Below are 14,468 nucleotides of genomic sequence, written 5' to 3' on the forward strand. Positions count from 1 at the left end.
GTACATTTTTCACCACACTAAGCTGTCAGTGCTGAGTAATTCCTCCATTGTGTTAGTCCAGCATGAAGTCTGATAGCCATTCAGTTTTAGAGCTAGAGTAGCTTTAAGCAACAATCTAGCATACTCAGGCCCATTCCGCACACACTGGATAATGCACTTTCAGTGAGGTTTTTCAGCTGGATTTTCCTGTGCAGAACAGGAAAATCTACTTCGAAAGTGCATTGAAAGCACATTATCTAGCGTGTGCAGAATGGGATAGGCAGATGGTGCAGGGTTGGCCCCGGTTGATTTTTGGATGGGAGACCACCAAGGAAGTCCCAGGTTGTGACGAGGAGGCAGCCAATGGCAAACCACTTCTGAATGTCTCTGAAAACGCCACCAGGGTTCGTCGTAGGTCCGCTTTGACTTGACCGTACTGTCTACCACCATATACACACAGAAATACACAGAGACTAGACTATGAGGCCAAAACATGGGTGTGATCTTAGGGGTCAAATGGCCAAGTTAGGGGTGTGCATGTATCCATCATTCAACTATTACATGTGTAGTCCGCCCTTTCCTTCAAGGACTTCAGGGCTGTGTATGTTATCCTCTTCTCCACTGTTTATTCTCACAACCACCCTCTGAAGGAAATGCCAGCATGGACCGCCCGAGAAACAGAGCATCAGACTCACAGAGATAAAGGACTGGACAAGGTAAGCGGGGCAGGCAGGCTTAACCCCTGTGCAAGGAAAAGGTCATTGTTTCATTTTCCATATTTATGCAAATGTATAAAGATTCAACATAATTTAAAATAAACCAAAATAAACAAGGCTTTTTATGAGAGCCAGCATGGTATAGTGAGCTAGGTTTGATTCCCGCTCTGCCCCCACATGCAACCAGCTAGGTGGCCTTGGGCTCACCACAGCACTGATAAAGCTGTTCTGACCGAGCAGTAATATCAGGGTTTTCTCAGCTTCACCTGCCTCACAGGATGTCACAGGAGGAAAGGGAAGGTGACTGTAAGCCGCTTTGAGACTCCTTCGGGTAGAGAAAAGTGGCATATAAGAACCAACTCTTCTTCTTCTTCATTGATCTCAGGGCTCTCTCAGCCTCACCTTCCTCACAGGGTGTCTGTTGTGGGGAGAGGAAAGGGAAGGCAAATATAAGCCACTTTGAGACTCCTTCAGGTAGAGAAAAGTGGCACATAAGAACCAACTCTTCTCCTTCTCCTTCTCCTTCAACCCACATTTAAAAATTAAGGCTGAGGAGATAATTCTGTTGCCACTTACCTCCCTAAATTCTGCTGATAAATTAGCACAAATCAAATATAGCCTTAAGTCTAGCTTCAAAGGATTAGTCATAAAAGTAAAGAGTACTTTGTGGCCAGTCTGGGAAAAACTACCTTAAGATCCATAGAGGAAACCAGAACGGAAGGGGTTAGCCAATTAAACAACCTTGATATTTAATCAACTGTCCCTTTTTAAATTGCCAGCCCTTGTTCAATCAGAATAATATCCTTTTGTAAATTGGTACAGCTACACCCCATTACTCTACAATGACCATAGCAGGAAGTTGAACAGCTAGCCACAGTTCTATATTTAAGGGTATCTTGCAAGGGAGCATAGCAACGAACCAGGGAATGTAATAATGGGGGACTTCAACTACCCTTACATTGACTGGTCAACAAGGTTCAGCTGTGAAAGTGACAAAGTTCTGGACGCCTCAATTTATCTTTGAAGAGGGCTGATCCTGCTTAGGGCTGATCCTGCTTAGGGCTGATCCTGCGTTGAGCAGGGGGTTGGACTAGATGGCCTGTATGGCCTCTTCCAACTCTATGATTCTATGATTCTATGATTCTAAGAGCTGATCTTGGAGGAAGCAGTGGTGTGTGCAGCCTGGCAAGAAATCCAGGCGTTTTTATACTACTTCAGAGTAGTGATTAGATTAAGAAAGATAATACCCAACATGAGAGGAGAGGACTCCTGTTATTCAGCAATACCAAAGAAGCCATAAAGAGGAAGATCATACCCTTTATAAAGTGGAAGCTTAGCCCATATGAGGTGAGTGAGCTGGAGTACATGCTCAGCTAGAAAAAAAAATGAAAGTTGGCAATATACTTCTTTGATTATATCAGAAACAGGAAACTGGACAGGGAAGCAGTGCAGTTTATTGACTACCGGTACAAAGTATGCTTCCCAACCATATTCTGCACAATTGGGCCACTTCTGTGGTTTCTCAAAGCCTGAAGAATGTTTTAGGGGTTTCTTAGTGGTAAAAAAGCCGAGAAAGGCTGTTCTAATAAACAGCTGTTGGCTGTGACAAAGTGCTAAAAAAGATACTAGATTTTGCAAAAACTCAAGAAAGTTATCAAATTTCAGCTCAAAAACCTCATTTACTACTGCTTGTGGAATGGAATGGCAGGTGTTTTTCCTGGCTGCATTAATAGATGACATTTGGTATAGATATCTGCATTAAAATCAGTGTCCTTTACTGTGCCAAAAAGCGTAAACCAACTAACCGGAAGCACTCGCAGTGAAAAATACAGAGAGGGTCCACAATGACAACACAGACAAAAAAAACTCAAACAACAACACCATTTAAAGAGCATGTCTCAGTTAAGAATTCACTACCCTTTAGTATTTCTGCTAAACTCAGCAATTGAGTGGATTCTCATTGACACAGGAAACCCTGCTCAGTAGCAACCCCAAACCCGTCCAGGGTCTTGAGCTGCCCACTGCCCACTTTAAGATTATAGCTGTTATATCCTCTTCAGGATGCAAACCTCTCTGCTCAGTAAGGGGGGGGGGACAGAAGAAGAACAAGGAGGAGGAGCTGCTTTTCTCTAACCGAAGGAGGCTCAAAGCGGCTTACAGTCACCTTCCCTTTCCTCTCCCCACAACAGACACCCTGTGAGGTGGGTGAGGCTGAGAGAGCCCTGATATTACTGAGGAAGAAGAAGAGTTGGTTATTCTATGCTGTTTTTCTCTACCCGAAGGAGTCTCAAAGCGGCTTACAATTGCCTTCCCTTTCCTCTCCCTACAACAGACACCCTGTGAGGGAGGTGAGGCTGAGAGAGCCCTGCTATTACTGAAGAAGAAGAAGAAGAAGAAGAAGAAGAAGAAGAAGAAGAAGAAGAAGAAGAAGAAGAAGAAGAGTTGGTTCTTATATGCCGCATTTCTCTACCTGAAGGAGGCTCAAAGTGGCTTACAATTCCCTTCCCTTTCCTCTCCCCACAACAGAAACCCTGTGAGGTGGGTGAAGCTGAGAGGGACGTTGCCACCCTGATCCAGATAGCCAAGGCTAGTCCAACTTCTTCTGATCTTGGAAGCTAAGCAGGGTCAGCCCTGGTTAGTATTTCGAAGGGAGACCACCAAGGAATGCCAGGGCTGTGACACAGAGGCAAGCGATAGCAGACTACCTCTGAACATCTCTTGCCCTGAAAATCCCATGGGGTAGTCGTGAATCAGCGGGGCAGAAAAAACAGAGCGTTTGGTGGCTGCAGCGCCAGCTTGCCCACTGGAGACGGATCCAGCGGGCACAACTGGACAGCCCCCAGCCATCCCTGCCCACCTGGAACACAAGAGCAGTCCTTCCTGCCGGCCACCTTCCTTCTGCCTCGCCCTGCGCCCCCAAATTTGCAAACGGCTGTGCTCCAGGTGAGTCTGTGCCATGAAAAAAATTAAAAACCCTGAGCTACAGGGCAGGATGTTAATGTGCTAGATGAGTGGATGTAAAAAACGAGGAAGGGGTGAATAATTCCACGCATGGGAAGAAGAGATCGACCAGGTGTCCATCCCCGGGACTAATATTTCATGTGTCGTCACCACTTGGATTTCGGTATTCCTATTAATGCAAGAGAAAGTCCCCAGCGTCCCATTTGGCTTGGCAGTGGAGAATTGCTTCCCTAAACCGCAAGAGGAAAGAAAAAGAACCCCTTTAAAAAAAGCCCAAGCAACCCTGAACACAGACGTGTAATTCATAAGTGGGATGCCTGTTTGTTTTGGCCATTAATTCCTGTTTGCCTGGCTTTGAACGACAAGCTACAGTAAGCATTTTATGCTCAGAAGAGGGGGGGAGGGACTGTGCACTTTTCTTATATAAACTCCGGTTTCGTACAAAGACTCTTTTGCAAACGGTTTACAACTTTTAACTTCCCCCCGGCTTTAATGTTGAAAAGCCAGGTTCATGCAAAGTCCAGTGGCAAGTCCAAGAGGAGGCACAGTTAATTATTTACAAGTCTGGGACAAGGGCACGGTAGATTCCAAGGTCACCTATTTATAATCCGTGACGCCAGCGGCTCACTTCCAGATCCAGAGCAGCCGGAGCTTGAAACTTTGAAAGCCAGAGGCCAGAAGGTGAAGGGGACAGGTGACTCTCCCCAGGGTTTAATCCAGGGGTAGTCAAACTGCGGCCCTCCAGATGTCCATGGACTACAATTCCCATGAGCCCCTGCCAGCGAATGCTGGCAGGGACTCATGGGAATTGTAGTCCATGAACATCTGGAGGGCCGCAGTTTGACTACCCCTGGTTTAATCTTTCCAACAACCTTGCAAGGTAAATTAGGTTAAGGAATAGTGACTGGTCCAAAGTCGCCCAATGCACTTCAGGGGGGAGGGGGGGGTTGAAGCTAAGTTTCTCAGGCCACCCCTTCTTAAGACCGTATGTGGTCAAATCACCCAATAAATACTTAACACGTTTTTAAAAAAATTAATTACCTAACTCCCACCCATTCATAAACCCTTCCAGGTTTCATCTAGTCTAAAATTGAAAATGCATTATCCAACATGCGCAGATTGGCGTCTAGAACGCCTTAAGCTAGGAGCAGCTGGTTGCAGAATTTTCTACAACAGTCTTGAGTTGGCTGTAATGGTATTCAGGTTAAAAACTACATATACCTGATTCGCTGTTAAGAGATGGTTCTTCTATACCAGTGGTTCTCAACCTTCCTTATGCCGTGACTCTTTAATACAGTTCCTCATGTTGTGGTGACCCCCAACCACAAAATGATGCAAGGGTTCTTTCACAGAAATTAAACCGAAACTGACCAATGGTGTGAAGATCCATTGTTCTTGATTGTATATAAATTGTTTTTTTCCTGGGGTTTCTCAGTTCAGCTCTGCCTCTTGTCCCACCATGCTGATCTGGCTCTTTTCCTCTGCTCCGAACAGACAAACACTCTATCTATCCAGCGAGGCTGTTGTGTAGATGGGGCCCCCTCCCCGGCCAAGCTGCTGGTCCTGCCACGACCCCTGTGAAAAGGTCGTTTGACCCCCAAAGGGGTCATGACCCCCAGGTTGAGAACCACTGTTCTATACTGAAGTTTCCAGTTGAAAACAATTTGAAATTTGATGCCTCTTGAAAAGTTACAAAGTGAAACACATTGGGATTGATTAGGAATCGTGGGTTTGATTAAGATTTGGAATTGATTATGAATTATGTAACCCACCACGAGCCATCAGGGAGTAGCAGGTAATAAATCGAATGAATGAATGAATGAATGAATGAATGAATGAATGAATGAATGATACTTAAAGTAACCAAGGACTGAAAACTCCTGTTTATTACACTGGGATAATTGATGTACCATATTGGAGTCCCAGTGCCTTCTTCCTTGTTCCGCAAACTGAGGCCAAGCATGTGATGAGCTGTGTGTGTTGCAGTGGGGGGGATATGGAAGGAGAAGGAGGGAATTCCGAGTGGGGGTAAACGTAACGCCTTTGTGCAAAGAAGAACAAGGAAACTGTCTCTCCTCTCCCCTCCCACACATCGAATAAATTACTCTTTTCCTTTCAGGAAAATTCTTCTGTCCCACTTCACCACCTTCTTTCTCCTCCCTGATTAATGACGGCCTATTCAAAGGGGCTTTTGCCCGTTCCAGATGGATGTTTCCGACCCACAACAATGGCCTAGTTGCTTGTGTGAAGCCCAATGTCCGGCTGCTTCATCTACTCGAGTTCTAATCCCTTTGAGCAGAGGGATTATATTTCTTTTATTCCGCCTACGCACGACTCTGGATACAGAGGTAATGCAGATACTTCTCTCTGAAGGCTTTTTGAGTATTACAGAAATATGAGTGTTTCATTTATCCTGCCGGCATCGCCCGAGTCCACAAGGCGACAGCTGGCAAACTGTATCACCTATTAAGGTAAAGGTAAAGGTATCCCCTGTGCAAGCACTGGGTCATGTCTGACCCTTGGGGTGACGCCCTCCAGCGTTTTCATGGCAGACTCAATACGGGGTGGTTTGCCAGTGCCTTCCCCAGTCATTACCGTTTACCCCCCAGCAAGCTGGGTACTCATTTGACCGACCTCGGAAGGATGGAAGGCTGAGTCAACCTTGAGCCGGCTGCTGGGATTGAACTCCCAACCTCATGGGCAAAGCTTTCAGGCGGTTGCCTTACCACTCTGTGCCACAAGAGGCTCTTATTAGGTGGCTGCAAAACAACCAGGACAATACATACAGTTCGGGAGCGATCGCCCAGTTCTTCAACGATTTACTATCAAGACTGCGACTGCCATTTAAGGGAGAGGGAGTTCGACGCCTGCCGCTGTGGCCGCGGCAGCTAGGAGCAGGGCGTCGGAGTTTGAGAGCAATTTAAACGTCAAGCTTCTCAAAGAACCGAAATGACTCCTTGAAACACATTTCCTCCACCTCGACATGCAGCAGAGCGCAAAAGGAACACGAGTTGTTTGCGTGACTCTTCTACGCCTCAAAACGGCTGTCAGGTCTGAGTAACGCTAAAGCGTGGTGTTTTGAAGGAGCAACAGAATCCTTATTGGGCGCGGAGGAAGTTGGGAGGGGGGGTGTTCAATGCTTCCTCTACCCCAGCCCTCCTCCCCTGAATTAAAGTGACCAATGGTAATGCTCAACAAGTTTAGAAATTTATTTGTGGCTTCAGCTCATGAGCTTGAGTACTGGGCAGACAGCTTGTCGGATTATTATTAGGCTATCTAAGATCCAGCATGGGTCAAACTGTGGCTCTCCACATGTCCACGGACTACAATTCCCATGAGCCCCTGCCACCCCTTAAATTTCCACAAATTTCTTCCATTGGTGTGTGACAGCAAACAGAAGAGTAACTCAGGTGGATTATTTGCAGATATGAATTAGTGTTATGCAATACCCAAAATTTACACTGGTAGTAGTCCCATTCTACTAGGAGTTGTGGGCAAATCATTCCACAATGTATGGAATTCGAACATGACAACCTGGTGACCTGCAAGACTCAGAGGAGGGAAAAACCTTCATCTCACACCAGCCCTCGGTTTCCTTTCTCTTCTTCTCAGTCCCCACTTTCCCTCTCCCACCAACAGTTTCTGAATACACGGCAGAATATAAATCCCTGAATGAATGAATGAATGAATGAATGAATGAATGAATGAATGAATGAATGAATTTTTCACTGCCTCTTTCAAGTCTTTTCTCCATCTATCATCCCTCCTATCACCACTACAACTTCCTCCCCCCCCAAAAAAAACCCTGCAATTAAGCTACAGTAGTCTAGGCCAAGGCCTCACAGGTGTAGTTACTAAGCAATTCCTTACCCTAGAACAGGGGTAGTCAAACTGCGGCCCTCCAGATGTCCATGGACTACAATTCCCAGGAGCCCCCTGCCAGCGAACGCTGACAGGGGGCTCCTGGGAATTGTAGTCCATGGACATCTGGAGGGGCGCAGTTTGACTACCCCTGCCCTAGAATGTCAACTGAGCTCGTAAAATGTCAACACCCCTCCATTATGTCTTTTTCTTAAAATAAAAATCTTTTAAGTGTTGGGATTCTGTCTTCACAACACCTGGCCCCAGCATGTAGATTTTTCAATCGACATGTGAGTCTAAATTAGGTTTAACGACATTCCTGATTCATCGAGTTGCCTTCTCAAATCCAATCAAAGGATTTCTTATTATAAAACCTGATGCCGCAGTGTCCATTAAATATTAAGTGGGGTGGGAGAAGAGGTGAAATAACTCGGTCCTGAACTGGCCATAGAAACATTTTGTTATCTCCCTGTCTAAGACAGCGCTGACTACTAATCCAGCAACTGGCCAAAGATAATCAGCTACACGCCGATGGGGATGCCTGCCCTTCTGACTCACTTGTTCCAGCCAGCGTGGCCTATGACCCAGCCAACCTTCCCCCCGAGGGAACATTCATTTTCCAAATGCCTAACCCTCGTATTAAAAGCAGTATTAACCTTTGGTGTTGCTGTTGAACTGGGAGCAACCTGACAAAGTTAACAGCAGCCAGAAAGGGCCAGGACACATCCTGAAGGTTAGTAACAGGGCGACTACAAAAACCCAAACAAAACAGGAATTGTCAATCATATAATGGATGACTAGAAAACGCCGTATTTACCACCTGGAGCAAACTCAATTGAAAAACAAGGAAGCCGTTCACAAGTACACACCCATAACCTGTGTCCACTAAAAACATAGAGCTGGAAGGGAGCCCAAGGGTCACCTAGTCCAACCTCCTTGCACAATGCAGGACACTCACAGTGACCTCCCTCCACCAGTCTCCCAGTGACTTCTGCCCCATTGTCAAAGGCTAGGCCAGGGGTAGTCAAACTGCGGCCCTCCAGATGTCCATGGACTACAATTCCCATGAGCCCCTGCCAGCGTTCGCTGCAGTTTGACTACCCCTGGGCTAGGCCAAACATGAGAGCCTAACAATATTTAGAGCTCATGTAGTTCATTCCCCACACAAAATGACCAGCCAAAGCAAGAAACTCTGTCTCTCTCTCCCCAAAAACACTTCTCTGCCCCTTTCTGTTGTTTTGTTGGCCATTCCCTCAACGATTCCGCCTTCCTGCCCAAGCCTTTAACCGTCATTTTTCTGTCTTCGTATACATTTTACCTCTGGCTTTAACTGTTTTCATCACATGCTGCTGTTCTTTTTGATTGGTTTTGAAGGTCTTAAAATGTGATTTTATTATGTATATTGCCTTCGCCACCTTGATGGTCCTTGTGAGGGCAGAAAGGCAGAGGGATGCCAGCCTCCAGTTTGGGCCTGGGGCTCTCCCAAAATCACAGCTCACCTCTAGTGACAGAGATGAATCCCCCTGAAGAAAATGGATACTTTGGAGGGTGGACAATATGGCATTGTACACTAAGGTTCCTGTCCTCCCCAGACTACATCTCCAAATCTCCAGGACTTGTCCATCCTGGATCTGTTCCCACTGATGGTAGCCACAGGGAGACCTGGAAATCCTTGAAAGGCAGGATATAAATTTTGCAAACAAGAAATAAATTGCTCCTGAGAAGGCTGACCCCCAAATGACTCCGTGGCTTGCGTCATGGGGTTGGCTACTACTCTTGAGTTGGGTGGCAATGTGGCAGGAGGTTGAACAAAGCCGACAAAGAAATTTCAGAAGATCTCACCCCCTTTTTTTTTTTTTTACAAAACGAAACCAGTTATGTGAACTAATTTTCTTTGTAGAACACTTCCAAGAAAGACCAAAAGTCAAGGGCATCATTTCCAAAGCAACCACAGATGCTTAACAGAGGTTCTTGGGTCTTTGCAAAGATGCTGATTGGTCATCCTCTGTTTTGTGCTCATCTACGCCGGCTTTACTTCAGATAAAGAAGCTAGCAGCCTGACGGGTCTTAATCCCAATGGGGCTGGTGAACAAAAAAATTTATTCAAGGCTCAGTCTTTCTTTGAAAAAAAGGCACATTTCCATAAGTATCTGTATTCTGAATCAAAGACATTGAAGAGGTCATTTTCACAGATAAGGGACAAAATACTTGCAGAGCAATTCAGTGTCTACATCCATAGCTAAAACCGTCCTTAGTGCGACTGCGTTTCTCAAGAGACAAACATAAGGTTATAAAGTGTGAGAAATAATCTAGCAGCAATATAACCACCGGGTTTTGGATCGACGTGCCAATTAAACCCTGGCCGGCTCAGAATATCAGATTCTGAGGGAGTTTTTTTCCCTAAAGAAAGGGATTTGTATAAACTTTAAAATCAGAGGAGGGAAAAGCACCTCTTACCTGTGTTGTTCAAAGGCCCCAAAGCTCTTAACTGCAAACATTAAGAGCTGGAATGTTGTCAAAGTGTAGAGAGCAGCCAAAGTGACCGCATGTGACTTCCTCAGCCGACAGAGTCCACAATCCCAACACAAACTGAGGGAAGGTCATTCATGCCCTGTGAGCACACGGTGGACTTTTGTCACTGCTTCAAATGAGTCAGCTACCTAAATATCACACCTTGTAAGCAGCTGGCTTAAATAGCCCTATGTCTGGTACATCACGGAGAATCCGAATCACAAAGGGCCATCTAGTCCAGCCCCACCCCTTCTCGGGGACTTAAAAAATACATGCTCTTGACAAGTGCTCATCCAATCGCCTCTTAAAAACTTCCAACGAAGGAGACTCCCCCATTCTCCAAGGCAGCATATTCCATCTATGAACAGCCCTTATCATCAGAAAAATGCTTCCTAATGTTTAAGTGGAACCTCCTTCCTTCCTTCCAGTTTGGTGTAGTGGTTAGGAGTGCGGACTTCTAATCTGGCATGCCAGGTTCGATTCTGCGCTCCCCCACATGCAACCAGCTGGGCTTGCCACGGCACTGATAAAACTATTCTAAATAAGCAGTGATATCGGGGATCTCTCACCCACCTCACAGGGTGTCTGTTGTAGGGAGAGGAAGGGAAGATGACTGTAAGCCGCTTTGAGCCTCCTTCAGGTAGAGAAAAGCGGCATATAAGAACCAACTCTTCTTCTTCTTCAGTAATCTCAGGGCTCTCTCAGCCTCCCCTCCCTCACAGGGTGTCTGTTGTGGGGAGAGGAAAGGGAAGGCGACTGTAAGCCGCTTTGAGCCTCCTTCGGGTAGAGAAAAGCGGCATATAAGAACCAGCTCTTCTTCTTCTTCAGTAATCTCAGGGCTCTCTCAGCCTCCCCTCCCTCACAGGGTGTCTGTTGTGGGGAGAGGAAAGGGAAGGCGAATGTAAGCCGCTTTGAGCCTCCTTTGGGTAGGGAAAAGCGGCATATAAGAACCAACTCTTCTCCTTCCTTCCTTCCTTCCTTCCTTCCTTCCTTCCTTCCTTCCTTCCTTCCTTCCTTCCTTCCTTCCTTCCTTCCTTCCTTCCTTCCTTCCTTCCTTCCTTCCTTCCTTCCTTCCTTCCTTCGGGTTTTTATACCGCCCTTCCATACGGCTCTGGCTGGTTTACACAGAACGTTGTAAAAATAGTGACATAGAACACGGTAACAATCAGTCAGGTAAGAATCATAACATAACATGGAATGAACAGAAACACTGACATATCCCTGGCGAGGTGAAGTTGTTCAGTCATGGAAGGGGAGTCTGAGGGAGGGGGGGACCAGCAGATGTTTTGAGTCGGTCTCAAGCGAATGGCTGGTGGAGGCCCTTTTGTAGGCCCTGCGGAATTCTGGAAGTTCGGCCAGGCTCTGGCCCTTGTTGGAACCCATTGCTCACAGTCCTTGTCACTAAAACTGCAGTAAACAATCTGGCCACCTCCTCAACATGGCTGCCTTTGACGTAGTTGCATAGCTATCACATCAAACCTTGCCCTCCTCCTCTCCAAGCTACACATGCCCAACTCTCCCAACCTTTGCTCGTAAGGATTCCCACCCCTCGACCATCCTAGTTGCCTTTCTCTGAATATGTTCCAGCTGGTCGATATCCTTCTTGAACCACGGCGCCCACAACCATAAGGTGATGCTGCTTTTGGGGGCAACGGAGAGCTCATTTCTCTATTCCAAGGAAAGCAGGGTAGAGTTGCTAGAGAAAAAGGCAAAGTGCCTTTCACATTTCAAAAGGTTGCAACAGCAATAAAAAGGGGCTATCAGCTCAGTGATAAGAGAGCACACTTTCCATGTAAACAATGCTGGCTTTAATATCTACTTACAGAGTATCAGGTATCAGGACTAGGAAAGCACCAGGATCAAAATCCTGAGGACAAGTCAAGAACTGTCAACCCTAGTACTGGGCCAGACGGAACTGTGGCATAAGTTAGCATGCAAAAGGTCTGAAAGGTTTCAGGACCACTCGGCCCATCTATATCTCAATAACCCACACTATGCAATTTTGGTCTGAATGACCGTAAATAAATATTGATTTAACCCACACTATGCATCCTGTGAGATAGGGCTACAACCATGGTCAGCTCTACTGTGAGTTCAGGGGATGTGGTGCTTTTGGCAGGAGATTTTTCGGGGGGGGGGGGAGGGTTATAAAAAAATCATCTCCACCTATACTGCCGCGTCTCACCCACTATACTACCTCTACCGCTATTTCCTGCCGTATTCTCCAGGCATTATTAAACACTGTGGGATACGTCATGAGAACAGAAACACTGCTGGATGAGACAATCTAGCAATATTGTGCTGAATGACACCTGAGGAGCAAAGGGAAAAGCCTCTTTAATTCCTCAGTTTCCTAGATGGTGCAGAAGATGGCAGCAAGGAGGGGGAGGGTATCTGCTTCAGGAAGGTGTTTGTTTTTTCAACTCATACTTTTCTGCAAATCTTGGGCATCCTTCAAGTTTGCAGGAAAATGTCCCTCCTTTGTATATAGCCCCAATCTGCAGACTTAAGTATCTACAGGTTTGAGGTCATATTGTGAATTTACATTGATTTATACCACATTTTTTTCATCCACGAGGATCCAAAGTTGCCTCCATTGTTCTCCTCTGCTCTATTTTGTCTTATCTATTAGTTTATCGATTTAATTTTAGCCGCTGTCCCGTGTGGTAGGTTAGACTGAGAGTGTTAAAAGGTAAAGGTAAAGGTATCCCCTGTGCAAGCACCGAGTCATGTCTGACCCTTGGGGTGACGCCCTCCAGCGTTTTCATGGCAGACTCAATACGGGGTGGTTTGCCAGTGCCTTCCCCAGTCATTACCGTTTACTGGACCACAATTTGTCTATGACAGAGTAGGGATCCTAACCTGCTTCTTCTCCATACTAATTCATCCACAACACACCACTGGCTGTTTCTGCTCACCATGAATTTACAAACAGAAAGTTAGAGTTTTAGGATACAACATGTGCCATCACAAAATAAATGCTAGTGTGAACAACTTGTCGGGTACATGGGCATCCTATCTGGGTGGAAAGGTAGCATTAAAACTGTTTAAATAAACCCCTCACTTTAGAAAAGGGATACCAGTTAACCAAGATACCAATCAGCTCCTGACATTTTTTGAAAATGAAGAATATCACCGCACACAAACGCTAAGAGCTGGTAATATAAAACTTTTCATGCACAGTAGCGGTGCTACTGACACTTACAAATTAACTTACCACATTCTCCTGATATCAAATAACATTTCTTTCTTTCAAAAGGAGATTGGAATCTGGCTCCAGGAGCATTAGGTTTCTCAGCACTATTTGAAGGGCGTTAACCAACATTCTTTTGTATACCTAATAAAGTAAATATTTAGCCTGGCTGCTGAGCAAGCCATATTCTGCTACAGAACCACACAGTGCAATGTCTTAGATGGAACAACCACATTTCCCAAGGTCAAATATGTTCCAATCAATACTCACCAATACTGGTTTTCTTCAATATGTCAATTCACTAGGATTTGAGACAGAGCTTCAAATAAATTTCAGATGGGAAGAAGAATGGATACTGGAGGGGGAAAAATATTCAATGTAGTGCCGTACAATACACTACATAACATGGGTCTAAGGAAAAGTGAACCAAAGCCCCAGATCCAGCAGGCTCTATTCTTCTTTTCCCCCCCTGCTTTTCTCTCTCTTGGCTCTCAGTAGACACACAAAAAATAGTTGTCTGTTCCCAGCCAGTAGAAAGTATCCTTCATAATGTTATCTCCTATTCTGTATGCTATGGCTCTTGCAAGTAGTTCTGGCCACCTTTTTGGCCACTAGGTAAAACAATGTAGATTTTGCTTTGTTCTAGCAGTCCTTTGAAGGTAAAAGCCCTTCTGCTGTGGGAATAGTTTATGGTGGGAAGAAGGTGTGTTGTTGGGGAAGGGTGGTTGTCTAGATGTACCCTAAGACTGACCACCTGAGTCATTCTTAGCAATAACATCTTTCATGATACTCCAGGTGTACCCCCTTGGACCTAATACACAACTCTGAACTCTTATCCAAGAAGAATATCTCAGTTGTCTTGTCCCCTTTGCGAGAGTGGGCCCAGATTGTGACAATTATCTCACCTATGTGGCGTAACAGACATATGCCTTTCCACAGTGATAGATCAAAATGTGTAGGTGCGTCAGTCTGTCTGTAGCAGCAGAATCTTAAGGACCAACAAAATTTGTGGCAAGGTATGATCTTTCATGAGTCACTGTGCAATTCTTCAGCTACAGCTAGAATGAGAGTCCATCTGTCCTTTATGATGTATATGAAATTCACCTACTATTAACCTTTACCCTCCAATGTCATTCAGCATCTGAAATCATTCCACTGTCCAATATATAGGACAGAAGGATGAACATTTTAGTTGTCTGATGAAGTGAGCGGTGACTCATGAAAGCTCACGCCATGTCACAAATTTC

The 14,468-nt window shown here is 45.5% G+C and overlaps 1 protein-coding gene across 6 annotated transcripts in view; it reads right to left on the reverse strand.

The window, feature by feature from the left end:
- EPS8 (EGFR pathway substrate 8, signaling adaptor) overlaps positions 1–14,468 on the reverse strand; it is a 172,542-nt gene that overhangs the window by 88,493 nt on the left and 69,581 nt on the right. Inside the window, exon 1 of one of the 6 annotated variants that reach the window (XM_077340712.1) lies at positions 9,975–10,176. The exons of the other annotated variants lie outside the window; for them this stretch is intronic. The gene's annotated coding sequence lies outside the window, so the exon portion shown is untranslated. Of the gene's footprint in view, positions 1–9,974; positions 10,177–14,468 lie in introns of those variants that run through there. 6 annotated transcript variants of the gene reach the window in all.

Source organism: Paroedura picta, chromosome 5, assembly GCF_049243985.1.
Source record: "Paroedura picta isolate Pp20150507F chromosome 5, Ppicta_v3.0, whole genome shotgun sequence".
In the NCBI taxonomy this organism is placed as follows: Eukaryota; Metazoa; Chordata; class Lepidosauria; order Squamata; family Gekkonidae; genus Paroedura; species Paroedura picta.